We start from the raw sequence: 12,164 nt of genomic DNA on the forward strand, positions 1-12,164 counted from the left end.
GCTCCCAGAATAGTACAGTTTCTCTAACATAGCTACAAGCAACACATCGGGCTCCAAACAGCTTCTTTTTTAAGCTTGGATCTAAGGCGGTGGAGGCAGGGACAAGGAGTGGAGGGCTGACAGTGGCAAGCAGGCATTGGTTTGAAGGAAAAGTATAAATCAACTAAACGCTTAAAGACTTACAGCATAAAGTCTTGGCAATCTTGTCACTTTCCCCAGACCACTCCAAGGAACATGATGATTTCAGGATTCTGATATTTTTAAGAATAGAGAAACAGCACAACACTGAAGGTTACAGCATGGCACTTGGTAACAGAATAGTAATAAATGTGACCCTATCTGGATATATATGAAATAATTGCATTTTTTGAAGGGTTGCAGTTGCTCCCGCATAATCACATACCCCAGCTATGTGATAGCACATGGAGGCTCTAACATTACGAAAACACCATTACATTTTGCAGTAATGCTTCTTTATTTTTAAGAAATGTCCCTAGCTGTTAATGTTCCATAGCATGGCTTATTGTTTCATATATTCACAGACATTTAATGCCCCTGGGCAGGGATTATTTGGGTGGTTATGTTTTTCTCTTTTCCCTGAAGGCTTCACAGACCTTCCCAAAGTTCCCCTGCAGCTTGGTGAGTGCAGTTCAGCGAGTGCAGTTCAGCATGTCCCAGCTCCTGCATGGAAAGAAAGGAAAGGTCTTGCAGTTAGATTCAGCCATTTAGTTTTCTTAGGCATCATATGGTTTCCTACCCTCCAGACAGCTTAGTTCTCCAGCCTACAGCTCTGGGTTTCCCTGCTGACTTGGTCATGTGCAGAAAGTACAATCCAATTACTTCTTCCATGTGGAGAAGATGCAGAGAGTCAGCAGTGATAGATAGATCCCTGTAGGGCAGAAAGACCCATTCTCTGCAAAATAATGAACCCTGTAGCTAAAAGAAAAAAAGAGAGAGAGAAAAAAACTTGAAAAAACACAGCTTCACAACCGAGAGCCCACAGCCCTGAATGAGTTTAAGTTGAAAGTTCATGTAATCACTGCTTCGGGCTCTCTTCAGTGTCAGAGGGATCTCAGTTTACACACTGGTTATATGTTTAATCTTGCTTTAGTGGCTGCAATCAAGTCAAAAGTTTTTACTGTTTGGGAGGTTTTTTGAGTGGAGGCCAACACCATGTGTAGGGAGAGATGGCTTGCTTCCATTCCACAGACCTGAAATAATCAGTACCCCAGTGCGAGCTTCACTTTTTTCAGATGCACTATAGGCCAAAACTTCTTTCATAGCCCTGGACTTCTGCTCTGGATATTCTTCAGAGGTGTGAGCATGGACATTTCTGAAGCAAGTACTGACATTATCAGTCACAGCAGCCCCTGTGCTAGTGATCTGATTTTCAAAGTGATGAAAGGAAAGCTGCTGGTGCTTTTTCACCTCTGAACATCAGACAGCGTGCTCACAGCCTTCTCTGGATGGAGGCATTTGATATTAGCCACTGTTCTGAAAATTGTTCCCTCTTGCTATGTTATGAACATGGATGCAAAAACCTAAGCACTGCTATCATTTGCAATAAGAAGCAGTGAATATCCACTTATCACTGCTGCAACATAAACACATTAGTTATAAACACAGATAATTGACTGTCTTTGATGTCACTGTATTCATTATTATGAATTTCTTTCCCTACTGTGGAAGTCAGTATATTTGGGGATCTTAATGGAAGCAGTGCCATTTGGATATGCGTAAAATTGTAGATCTTGCAACACAGTCCTCTAACTGAAGATTTTGGAAAACTTTTCCTCTCCCAAAACCCGATATTGTCAGTTATGGGTCTGTGAAATGCAAACATCATTCACTATGTAGCAGAGCATGGCTCAGAAAATCTTCCAATACTATTTTTCCACTTTGCAGCTGCAGCAGTGTTCACTTTCTCCACTTGCTGAGGAGCCTGAACTTCACCACCACAAATGAAAGAACAAATACTTTACAGTCAAGCACCCACTTCACATTGCACAGGCCCTGGTGTAATTCAGAAGAAGCAGTGCACGCCGTGTGAGTGCTGCCTGCATCATCTGGTCAGAGAAGAGACTATTCCCCCATGTGATGTGTAACACCCTCAGCAAAGCCTGGGCTGGCTGATGGCAGCCTTTCTCCCGTGGAGGAGCATTTGCTTCTGCAATAGTTTCACAGAAACCAGTGGGTGGCAGAATCAGACTCTGACTGTAGCCACCTCTTCCCAGGTGACCTGCACGTCAGAAATGGGTATTTTTTTAATTAAGAACCTGGCAAACACATTTTAAATACATGCAGAGATATTTTTCAGCCTGCCCACAGCCAGTTTAAGCCATGGAGGGGAACTTCTGTGGGCTGCAGAACAAGTGGGTGGTTTTCAAAAGCCAGTCTGATGCCTAACAACAGGTGAGTTTATTAGCCTTTCCACCTGTGAGGCATAGCGTCTGTTTCCATCCAGCATGGGCAAACCGAATTGCCTCAAAGACTGCTGACCCGTCTGTCAAAAGTCATTGGCAGCAGGTCAGCAGGATCAAACTCTGGTGTGGGGCTTGTGGAAGGAGCAACCTGCCACACGCACCCTCACCCAGGGCTGCATAAATCTCACTTCTTTAGGAATTCAGATTCAAAATATATTTGACTTCTGCCCTCTTTATATTATGCATTTCATTCAGCTGTGCTTCAATCACTGTTCGCCAGCCTCCCCTGCTCTTTTGAGGCTGGAGAAGTCATAAATATGGCAGCCCCCTTTGAGTGTTAATGCTGGATGCCGTCCATGACTGCTGAGCTGCAATATGCGAGCCAGCGATACCACAAAGTGAGAGTTTATATTCCTTCCCTATTACATATTTTTAGTGTATAAATCCACAGAGCAGAAGAAATTTACAGGGGAGTGAGTGGTCATGGGGAAAGTAATCTGCATATAAAGCAGTGGCAGATACCTTTTTCTTCCTGGAACTCCTGTTGGGAAGTTTCACACCAGGCTGAACCACTGGTGGTTTTTTCTTGTGCTTGAGTTAAGGGCATGGAGACTAACTGACATTTTTTATCCATTATTCATTTAGCAATGGCTCCAGCGAGCAACTTAATGTCATATGTTTTTCACTTACATGAATTGCAATAGACTCTTTTCTTCTTCAAGCCTGCCTGCACTGGGAAAATTATCTAAGTTGTTTTACAATTGGCATAGCTTAAACTGTTTGGGAGATGCAGCAAAGACCTGGCTATGAACAGCTTGAGGTAAGTGATCCGTTTTTATTGATGTGGTTTCAGGCTGTGGCCTGAACTACAGCTACTGTGGCATAACACCACCTACTAAAAACTGAATGATTATACCACTACTTAAACCAGAAATCATAGAATCATAGACTGGTTTGGGTTGGAAGGGACCTTAAGGCTCATCTATTTCCAACCCCCTGCCATGGGCAGGGACACCTTCCACTTGACCAGGTTGCTCAAAGCCCCATCCAACCTGGCCCTGAACACTGCCAGGCATGGAGTATCCACAACTAATATCTTGGCTTTCTTGAAATACACAATATCTATCTCCCTTGGACTGAAATTACTTCTATTCCCCAAATTGCTCATTCTCTCTTGAAAGGACTAGCTTTCATTGGGACACTAGAGTCTTTCTTCCTTTGTTTCCCTAACCTCCTTTAAACGTGGTATTTTAAGTCAATGTATCATTAACAAACCCAGATGAGATTTTCAGTGCAGCCTTTACTGACAGAATCAAAATTACATGAAATATTGCATTTTGAGGCACTGATCTGTATGCAGTCAAGAAAAGGTAGATTCTGATCTGGCCAGGTGAAATGCTCCCAGTTAAATCGCATCACAGGCTCTGTGCAACCTTTGTGCACTAATAAAATGGAGGGGCTGGAAAGAGAAAAATTCACTTTCTGAGTCTAAGAGGAAGGATGTGAATTAAACCACAGCTGAAAACGTGGAGCAGAAAACCTTGGTGGATCCCCAAGAGACAGAGATGGTAGATTGTTTGCCGAAGGAAGGCGGCTGAGGAGGAGGAAGAGAGGTGCTACACAGAAGGGAACATTCATCTCTGCATTCAAGACCTCTTGGTCCCGACATGAGAAGCATTTGAGTCATTTGATGTGGTGGATTAAAAATTATCCCATAGGCACCAAGGCACATTTTCTGAAGGCTAGTGAGATTTGCTGCATTTCAGCTGGAGTCAGATGCACATGCCTCACTAAAGCATGAGCCCAAGTCCTTGTGCAAGAACACTTCCCTCAGCGTGGGATGAATTCCTGCCTCAAAGGCAAGGTACTGGCCAGGTAAAGGTAGCAGAGATCATGCCCAAGGGGCCATGGTCAGTCGGATGTGCTCAGCCCGTGTCGTGGGAGCACCAGAAGACTGTGCTTTTCCTGCAGCTCCTGCCTCCTCTCCCTACTGGAGTTCTCACACAGAGGGGCAGGGGCTGCGCTTCACAACGTGCCAGGGATATGGCCACAGGGAAGAGGAGAAGGAAGGCAGAGAAAATGCCATTGCCCTCATGGGAACTGATCCAGGGGTTCCTGTGAAACTGGGGGGCATATGGTCATATGAAGAGATGTTCGGTCCATTTCAAAGGAGAGAGAGAGAGGTTCCTTTGAAGCAGAAATGGGCTGTATTTCCGCTCAGTGCTCTCCTATCTTCTCAGGTGGACTATGGCCACATCTCAGGCCATCTCTGGAGTGGGTTTGGCTTCCAGGGCCCCCAGGCCTATGCCAGAGCTTTACAGTATGGTAAGAGGTAACTGGAGCTGTTCACCTACCTCTGCAAAAAGACTGCCGGTCACATTTTCCCTGTACTTTTTCTTTCCAGGGCTAGCCATAAAGGAGATTCAGTAGCCTGTTGGCAAGACCATGAGCCCTGGTTTACATCAGCTGGTGAGGAGGACATCTCCATGTAGTGGAAGGCACTAACTTGTTCTCATCTCCCTATCTTCTATCTGCGTGGGAGGATGCCTGATTCCCAGGCTGGATTTTCTGGCTGTCAAATGACCCAGCACAGGACCCTGCCCTTGGTGCTGTGAAACCCCCTAGAAGGAAATGCCTGTCTCTCTCCAAAGCCAAACCAGCCTTACACCCCAGGCTAAAAGCTAGGTGCCCAAAGTTAGGCCATGCAAAGGTCTCCTTTGAGCTCTGCATTGAGTGTAAAGGATACCTGAGAGCGCACACATCACCTTTCCATCACACCAGAATTAGTTCCTGTGCAAAACAGTTTTGAATTTGCAGAGATTAGAGGGTGTCATGTCCACCCTTTTCTTGCTTCCAAGAAGCTAAAATTCTCACATAAAATCCAAGCTAAGATGGTTTTGGTTGTATAATCATTAAAAAGCATGCTGAACAATGAGGCAACAAACCCCTTATGTCTTCTGAGTAATGATTGTATGTGGTCCTTGGTGCTAAACTGCCCATGTTGTCTTCTATCTGATGAACTCTCATCTCTGCCTCTACCAAATGTTTAACTAAACTCCGGGCTTTACACATTTGCTTTAGGTTATTAGTACTCCAGTTGACACAGTGTGGAGGAGAACTACCTTATCAGTTTTCTCAAGGCATTTCTGGTGTCTCTCCAGGTGGCTTTATCACCCACAGTGCAAATGCTCTCAGAACTGGTGGCCGAAACACAGCTCCTGTGCCCTCCTCGGCTGGACTGGGGCCGGAGGCCAGGAGGTTGCACTGACCACAGTGACAGGGGCAGCAGGCACCTCTGGTGCTTGCACAGCCTCTGCTCATGTTCAGGTCTGAGCTAGTTCAGCTCTCCCTATGCAGTCAGGCAGCCCATGGGCAGCGTGATACAGATCGTGAACTGTGTCACAAAACTTCCTCATTTCCTCCAAGGCAGACAGATGTGTAAGGTTTGTTTGGGAGGGGTTTTTTGGTCTTAGAAGCCTACAGCTTGCTGATTCATGAGCGCAAGTCTTGCTGACCCCTACCCGCCAGTGTTGTTTCCTCTTCTACAGTTACACTGGCTGGTTGCGGTGCCCAGCTGATAAGCTAAGGGGAAAACCTTCAAACAGAGGGTGTGCTGGAGCCAAAGGAGTCTTGCAATGATAAGGAAGCCTGTGTCTTCTGTGACCTCCATTTTTCATATAGCCAGGTGTCCCCTTGGAGAGTCTGGGTCTCCCGCTGACTACATGTTAGGCAGTACATTCCCTAGCACACAGAAACATGGGAGTGTGAAACCCTTTTGAGGCTCTGCTGGAAGCTGCCTTGTCTTCCCATCCTGGACACAGGGAAGGGCCAGATGCAATCAAAGATCAATCTTTTTTCCAGCATTTGGGCTGCACTGCAGTGTGTCAGAGCTACCCCAGCCTCCTGCAGTGTCCTGTAAACAGTGGTACAACTCCAGCCATGGTCCATGAGAAGTGGGGTTACAGGTGACCCCACTCTGCCACAAGCAGGCAGCCACATAGCCAAAGCAGGGAATGGTAGCAGCATACCAGTGTTGGCCCCCCAAAAGAGAGCACGTCCTCTCCAAATAGAAGGTAAGTTGCAATAAGCCATAAGTGGGAATCTGAAGCATCCAGTGTTGATAACATAATATCAACTATAGACCACTGAAGACCAAAGGCAAAAGAGTGAAAACACTGGCATAAATGTAAACGCAAATTCCACTAAATACTTATATTTAGTTCCATTCTTCCCCTTCCAGTGGAAGTTTCGGTGGCAGACAAGCTTCTGATGGAAAGCTTGCATTCACACTGACTGACTATCTGTGAGTTTTGGTCTGTTATAAATACGAATTAGTTCATAGCCAGATATTGCCTTAACTTAATTGTTTACATACTAACTGGGGACAGATAGCATACAGCATTGGCTTTATCTAGCAATTCTTACTTTAAGTCTTTGTGGTTAGTAGACAAAATGTTACATTGTGAGGGGTTTTTTTTCCCCATGTCCTATAATATTTTACTTTGATTAAAGCTGTACTAAGGTGAAATTGCACATCTCATGCAAAAAGCAATTTACCTCTCCTCTTATTGAAGTTAACCATACTTATTTGTCCTAGCATAATGTATTTTTCTAGCTGCATTCTAACTGCAGTGCTTTATCATATGAACCAAGTTAGATTTAATCAAATTCTGTTTGTGTTATGAATTTTAAGACATTCGTTCAATTAGTTGGAATAAAAGCAGAACATTTGGAAGGAAGATTAAAGGTGAAAAATGCTGGTGGTGAGCTGGGCATCCAGTGTTCCTTCTGCACCTTTCTCACCCCAAACCATTTCTTGTGCTTCAAAAGACTCCCTGATCTTTTTTTTTCCTTATCTCTTTCTGTTTCTCAGATTGCTGCTGATGTTCATGGGATGGGGAAGATAAAAGTCATTTTATCAGGTCGCAACACCTGGGTGTGTATAAGACCTGACTGGTTTTCCTCCTGCTGTGCCTGTCATGAGCATTTTCTGGGCACTGATGTACAATGATGGGACCACATTCAAGCTGTGGCATTTTTTAATGTATTGGAACCTGCAGGGAAGCCACAGTGCGGCTCCCCTGTTGCACTCTGGTCTTAACAGTGCTCCTTGACTGCTTTCCTGCCATTCCCCTTTCTGCCACCTGGTAGGAAAATTGCCATCATTCACTCACGTTTGCCTTTCAGACCTGGATGTGACGCTCAGGGAGCTGAAGGACTCCGAGGAAGCTAGTTATCTCCTTATACCCCTTTCCACCAAGCAAACTATTTTGTCCTCTCACCTTTTCCATTGCTTTCCCCTAAAATGGCTTATTTGCACATGTATGAAGTATTTTGGGGGTATTGGGAGGTTTTTACTGTGTTGCCTTGTGTACTGACTGCAATATCCGCTAATTATTATTAGCATATTACCTTTATTTTCATGCTTGTTGTTACTATGTCTTATGTCTGTAATTTTCCTCACCTGGGAATTCTTGACTAACTTGGCTTAAGTTAAGTTCACCAGCATGAGTGATTTGAAAAGGCCATTGTAAAATAATAGAGAGAAATAAAAACGTCTTGGTGCAGTCAGGCTCCACTCCCTCAACTGAAAAGTGCGGTGTTTTTACATTTTGAGACAGTTTCTCAGACAGCCAGACAAGGTGACATTAAACAAATCACACTAATTACAACACAATTTATGTAGAGAGATTTCACTGGCCTGCTAATACTTGGCAGGAGCTGCCAGTTACAAATGTTTCCAAAAAGAGCATTTCCAGCATTAACTTTGTGGTTCTTAGGGAAATGGAATAATGGAGCCTGTTAGGCTTCCCTTGCACTAAGGGAAGCAGAGCCCAGTCTAAGCACAAAAGCAGGGCTCAGAGACTTGAGTTCAGGTCATGGGTTTCAGAGTTGCACAGATTGGCCCCAGGCAGATCCCTCCTGAATGCACCCCATGCCAAACAAAAATCAGCAGGAATTTGTGTGATCCTTGGAAGCTTTGTGTCTCTTTGGCCTCTGTTATCTAATGCCAAGTGTCCTGCTGTGCGTGCACCATCCCCAGAGGTGCAGATAAGACACTGCCATTCTGGTCTGGGGACATTTTGCATGGTTGGTGGTACGTCATAGAACAGAGGGGAAGATCACACCCTCTGTGCATTAGCTGACTCATTAACAGAACAACTATTAAAAACTTACCTATAAAACTTGCCAACAGCAATACAAAATCGGTTTCCTAGGAGCATGTAAAGCACTTTAAGCTTAAACTTCATAGATATGTAGGGCTTTACCTCCTATTCACTTAGCTTAAAACTGATCACGTAAGATGCTACTTCCTCCCAACCATCCTCAGCTAGTGGTCACCTTCACCTTCAGAGAATTGAAAAAAGGGTATGGGGCACCCACTCCCCACCCACATTGGTGCTTACACCATAGGTTAAATGCTGTGGTTTACAAGAAGCCATCTTGTACTGGGAGGTGTTCAGATGCATCGTGCTGGTGTTGCTGCAGGGACAACTGCAGCCTGCTAACAGCAAACAGCTTTGGGGGCAGGGCCAAGGGAAGAAAGAAGGGGGAGAAAGCTGGTAATAGCCTCTCACTGCAGGGGTTTACCAAATGCATCCCTACCAGTGCCATCTAGCCAGAGCTCCATTTGGTGCAGAGGCCACTGACCACATATGGGAATGCGAAGCTCCAGGGATGGACCCCTAACTCAAGGGGGAGTGAGGTGTCGTGGGGAAGAGTCCTCAAAAACCTGCTGCACAGAGCTGAGTGAGCTCCGACCCTTCCTCTGTCTTGTCTGGGACAGCCAGAAAGAGAAGCCACTCTCTGGAACAGTAGAAATGCCCTAGCAAGTTTTTCCTCTTGTGCTCAAAGGAGGACAGTGTGAATAAATGTGATCTGGAGTTTCTCAAATAGGCTAGTGGGTGGGATGCCTCACTCTGGAGCTGGATTCCAGTCCTCCTCCAAAGCAAGCTGAACTCAACTCTCTCAATTGGTAGCTGAACACAGGCCTCCCAGTACTCAGCTGGGTTGTCCTCATTCTCCCACCACTATTTGTATAGCCTGTGCCTAGCTTGGCAATGCCTATGAGCATGGGCATACCTCCGCAGAGCTTGGGAGTCTTTTTTCCTGGCCTTATGTTTTGCTCTGTGGAAGATTTGTAAGCAACTCAAAGGCTGTTCTCCTGGGCCTTTGTGCTGCCACTTACGGAAATTACCCAGGACATAAGCTGTATTTTTGAGAGAGTCACCTCTACTCTAAATGACGGATTTAGCATCAGCTGGAGATAGGAAAACCTTAATGGGCCTTGGTGGAGGTGGTACATTTTGCATGCATAAAGGAAATGCAAACTCCTGCCCTGCATAATAGGACTATAAAGTCGTGCAGTGCTTGCACATCCAGTGAGTACCCCTTTGGAGCTGTTGCCTGTGGCTCAGAGTGATTTGCAAAAGTTGCATAGAAGAGGTATGGGGGAGCAGGATAGTACAAAGGGTAAAGCTTCCATGGAGAATGAAGCCTCCTGGCCTCGCAAGCCATAGGAATTCCTGAAAACTAATGATGATCAGTACCTCACCTCAGCAACCTCTGGGAGGTACACCCGAGTATCAGCAGAGGCTCTCCTGTGGTGGTGACACACAGAGCTAATCTTCCTTTACAGCTGCACCTGATGGTATATGTGACTGTTACTTGTCTGTGTACAGGCACATTTTCACGCTTGACTCACAGTTAGTACAGCACCACAAGCCGACACTGCCCGTGGTTACATGGAAATTCAGTAGGATTGAAAACACGTATAGCAGGGGAGAGAAATAGGCCAGAAGAGTTATTTCAAGCAGGTGTTGGTGATAGCTGCTAGTAGGAACAGTAAGCTATCAAAAGGAAATAGATATATATATCTTCAGAATACAAAACAGCATCTGCACCTGAACAGGGTTTGGTGATTGCTAAATGGCTCTGTAAGCAAGAGAAAAGCTTTATGGACAGAAGGTTTTGCATCACACAGTTGTTGTTTACACCTGAAGCTGGAGTACAAATAAAGCCATCGCTCTTTACTGCCAATCCTGCTCTAATCCAAGCCAGAGCAGCCTATGGAGCTGCATGACAGCACTCCTTGCAATTGTTCCTTGCAGGTGTAGCTTTTATACACATTTGACAACAGTTGTCCAGGTCAACTCACATGCTGAGTCCCATTTAGTGCAACAAAGAAACATGTTAAGTAAAGCAGGGAGGGCATTATTCAGAAAGGGGAACCTTGGCCTTGGATGGAAAAGGGAGAACATGGAGTTAATTTTCTGGTTTGAATTACCCTGCAGACAAGTTCAGCTTTTTCCACTGAATGTCAGGGGACCCCAGGGAGACAGGCCACCATGGACAGAAGTTTCCTTGGCAGGCAGCAATTACAGTCCCATAGACTGACTGGATAAAAAAATGAAGCCTAAATTGTAAAACACTATAAAACATTAGGTCTAAAATCCAACTATTTTCTCCCTCCCCATTTCTGTTCCTTTTATACAACCATCAGCACCATCTGTTTCTCCTGTATCTTCTTCCTTGCTGAGTGTGATGGATGCATTCGACCCCCCTAACCAAACCAGCAGTAGTTTGGTATGGGCTCCAAACAATGTAAAGGCTTGAGCCGTAACTGGGCCAAGAACTCCTCCAGGAAACCCACAAAGAGGCAGAATGACCCAATGAGCATCAATGCATATGAGCTTGGAACACCGATCATGCAGTTAACACATGGATAGCAGGTGGTTTTTCTAAGACCCATTTATCAAGGAACAAAGAAAGTTGTGGGTACAGGGAGTCTCATGCATACCTTTCCCATCATACATAATTTGACTATAAGCCAGCCATTTTATCCCATAAATATGACAGCCTATATAAGGCTACATGACAGCCTACATAAGTGAGCCTTATTTGAGCTCTCCCTACTAGGCTGAGTGGCTGCATGGTGGTGATCTCCCCTTGAGCTGGGACACCTCTCAAGCTTGCTCCTTGAGGCAGAGAGACCTTTCTACTAACAACAGATCTTTGGATGAGTCCAGTTCGAGCTCTCTCTGAACTGTAGCTGGACTGCATGCCACAGTGACCTTCCCCTTCAGCTGGGATGCTCTCAAGGTTTGAGATCCCTTACCTGAGACTGAGAGATCCTTCCTTACCCAAGGTGGAGCGACCCCTTATTCTCAACAGATCCTTAGTAAGTTGTTATAGTATGCTAAATAGTGAAATCCTTGTAGTTAGTTCCTTTAGACACAAACCATGGTCCAAGTCTGAGACTAAGATTGGACATAGTCACACCTAGGAGTGGATATTCCGTCAGGAATATAAAAGCAAGAGGGGCTGCTCTGAACCTCATGGCTCAACAGGGTGGTGTCCCTTACCCTTTTGCATCTTCGGTCTCTGTGTGAATCATTTCAGCTTGATTCCACCTCGATTTTCCTTTGTATGTTTCATTCATGTAGTAAGTAATAGAGTGAACCTTGCCATCAAACTGGCAATTTATAAAAGTCACACTTCTATACATTCATATTAAAACCACTCTTGCTAATACCTTTGATGGTGATTCTCTGAGGATCCTAAATCAGGGTTCATGACAAATTGGCGTAGTTGGCAGGATGGAAAGTCATGGAAGAACAGCTAAAGGTGCCAAGGGGACATATAACGGATGGAAAATGAAAGGAATTATTTACAAAATGCGAGGCACCTGCCTAGAAGCTGCTTGACAGTTTAGGAAGAATAACAATAAAAAGGAACAGG

The 12,164-nt window shown here is 45.0% G+C and overlaps 1 long non-coding RNA gene across 1 annotated transcript in view; it reads right to left on the bottom strand.

Annotated features, from left to right (window-relative positions):
* Positions 1-456: 456 nt before the first annotated feature.
* The window catches only part of LOC115602952, a 71,710-nt gene continuing 60,002 nt past the window's right edge, over positions 457-12,164 (bottom strand). Inside the window, exon 2 of the long non-coding RNA XR_003989742.1 lies at positions 457-681. This is a non-coding gene — a long non-coding RNA (uncharacterized LOC115602952). The remainder of the gene's footprint in view (positions 682-12,164) is intronic.

This window comes from Strigops habroptila, chromosome 1 (assembly GCF_004027225.2).
Source record: "Strigops habroptila isolate Jane chromosome 1, bStrHab1.2.pri, whole genome shotgun sequence".
Classification (NCBI taxonomy): Eukaryota; Metazoa; Chordata; class Aves; order Psittaciformes; family Psittacidae; genus Strigops; species Strigops habroptila.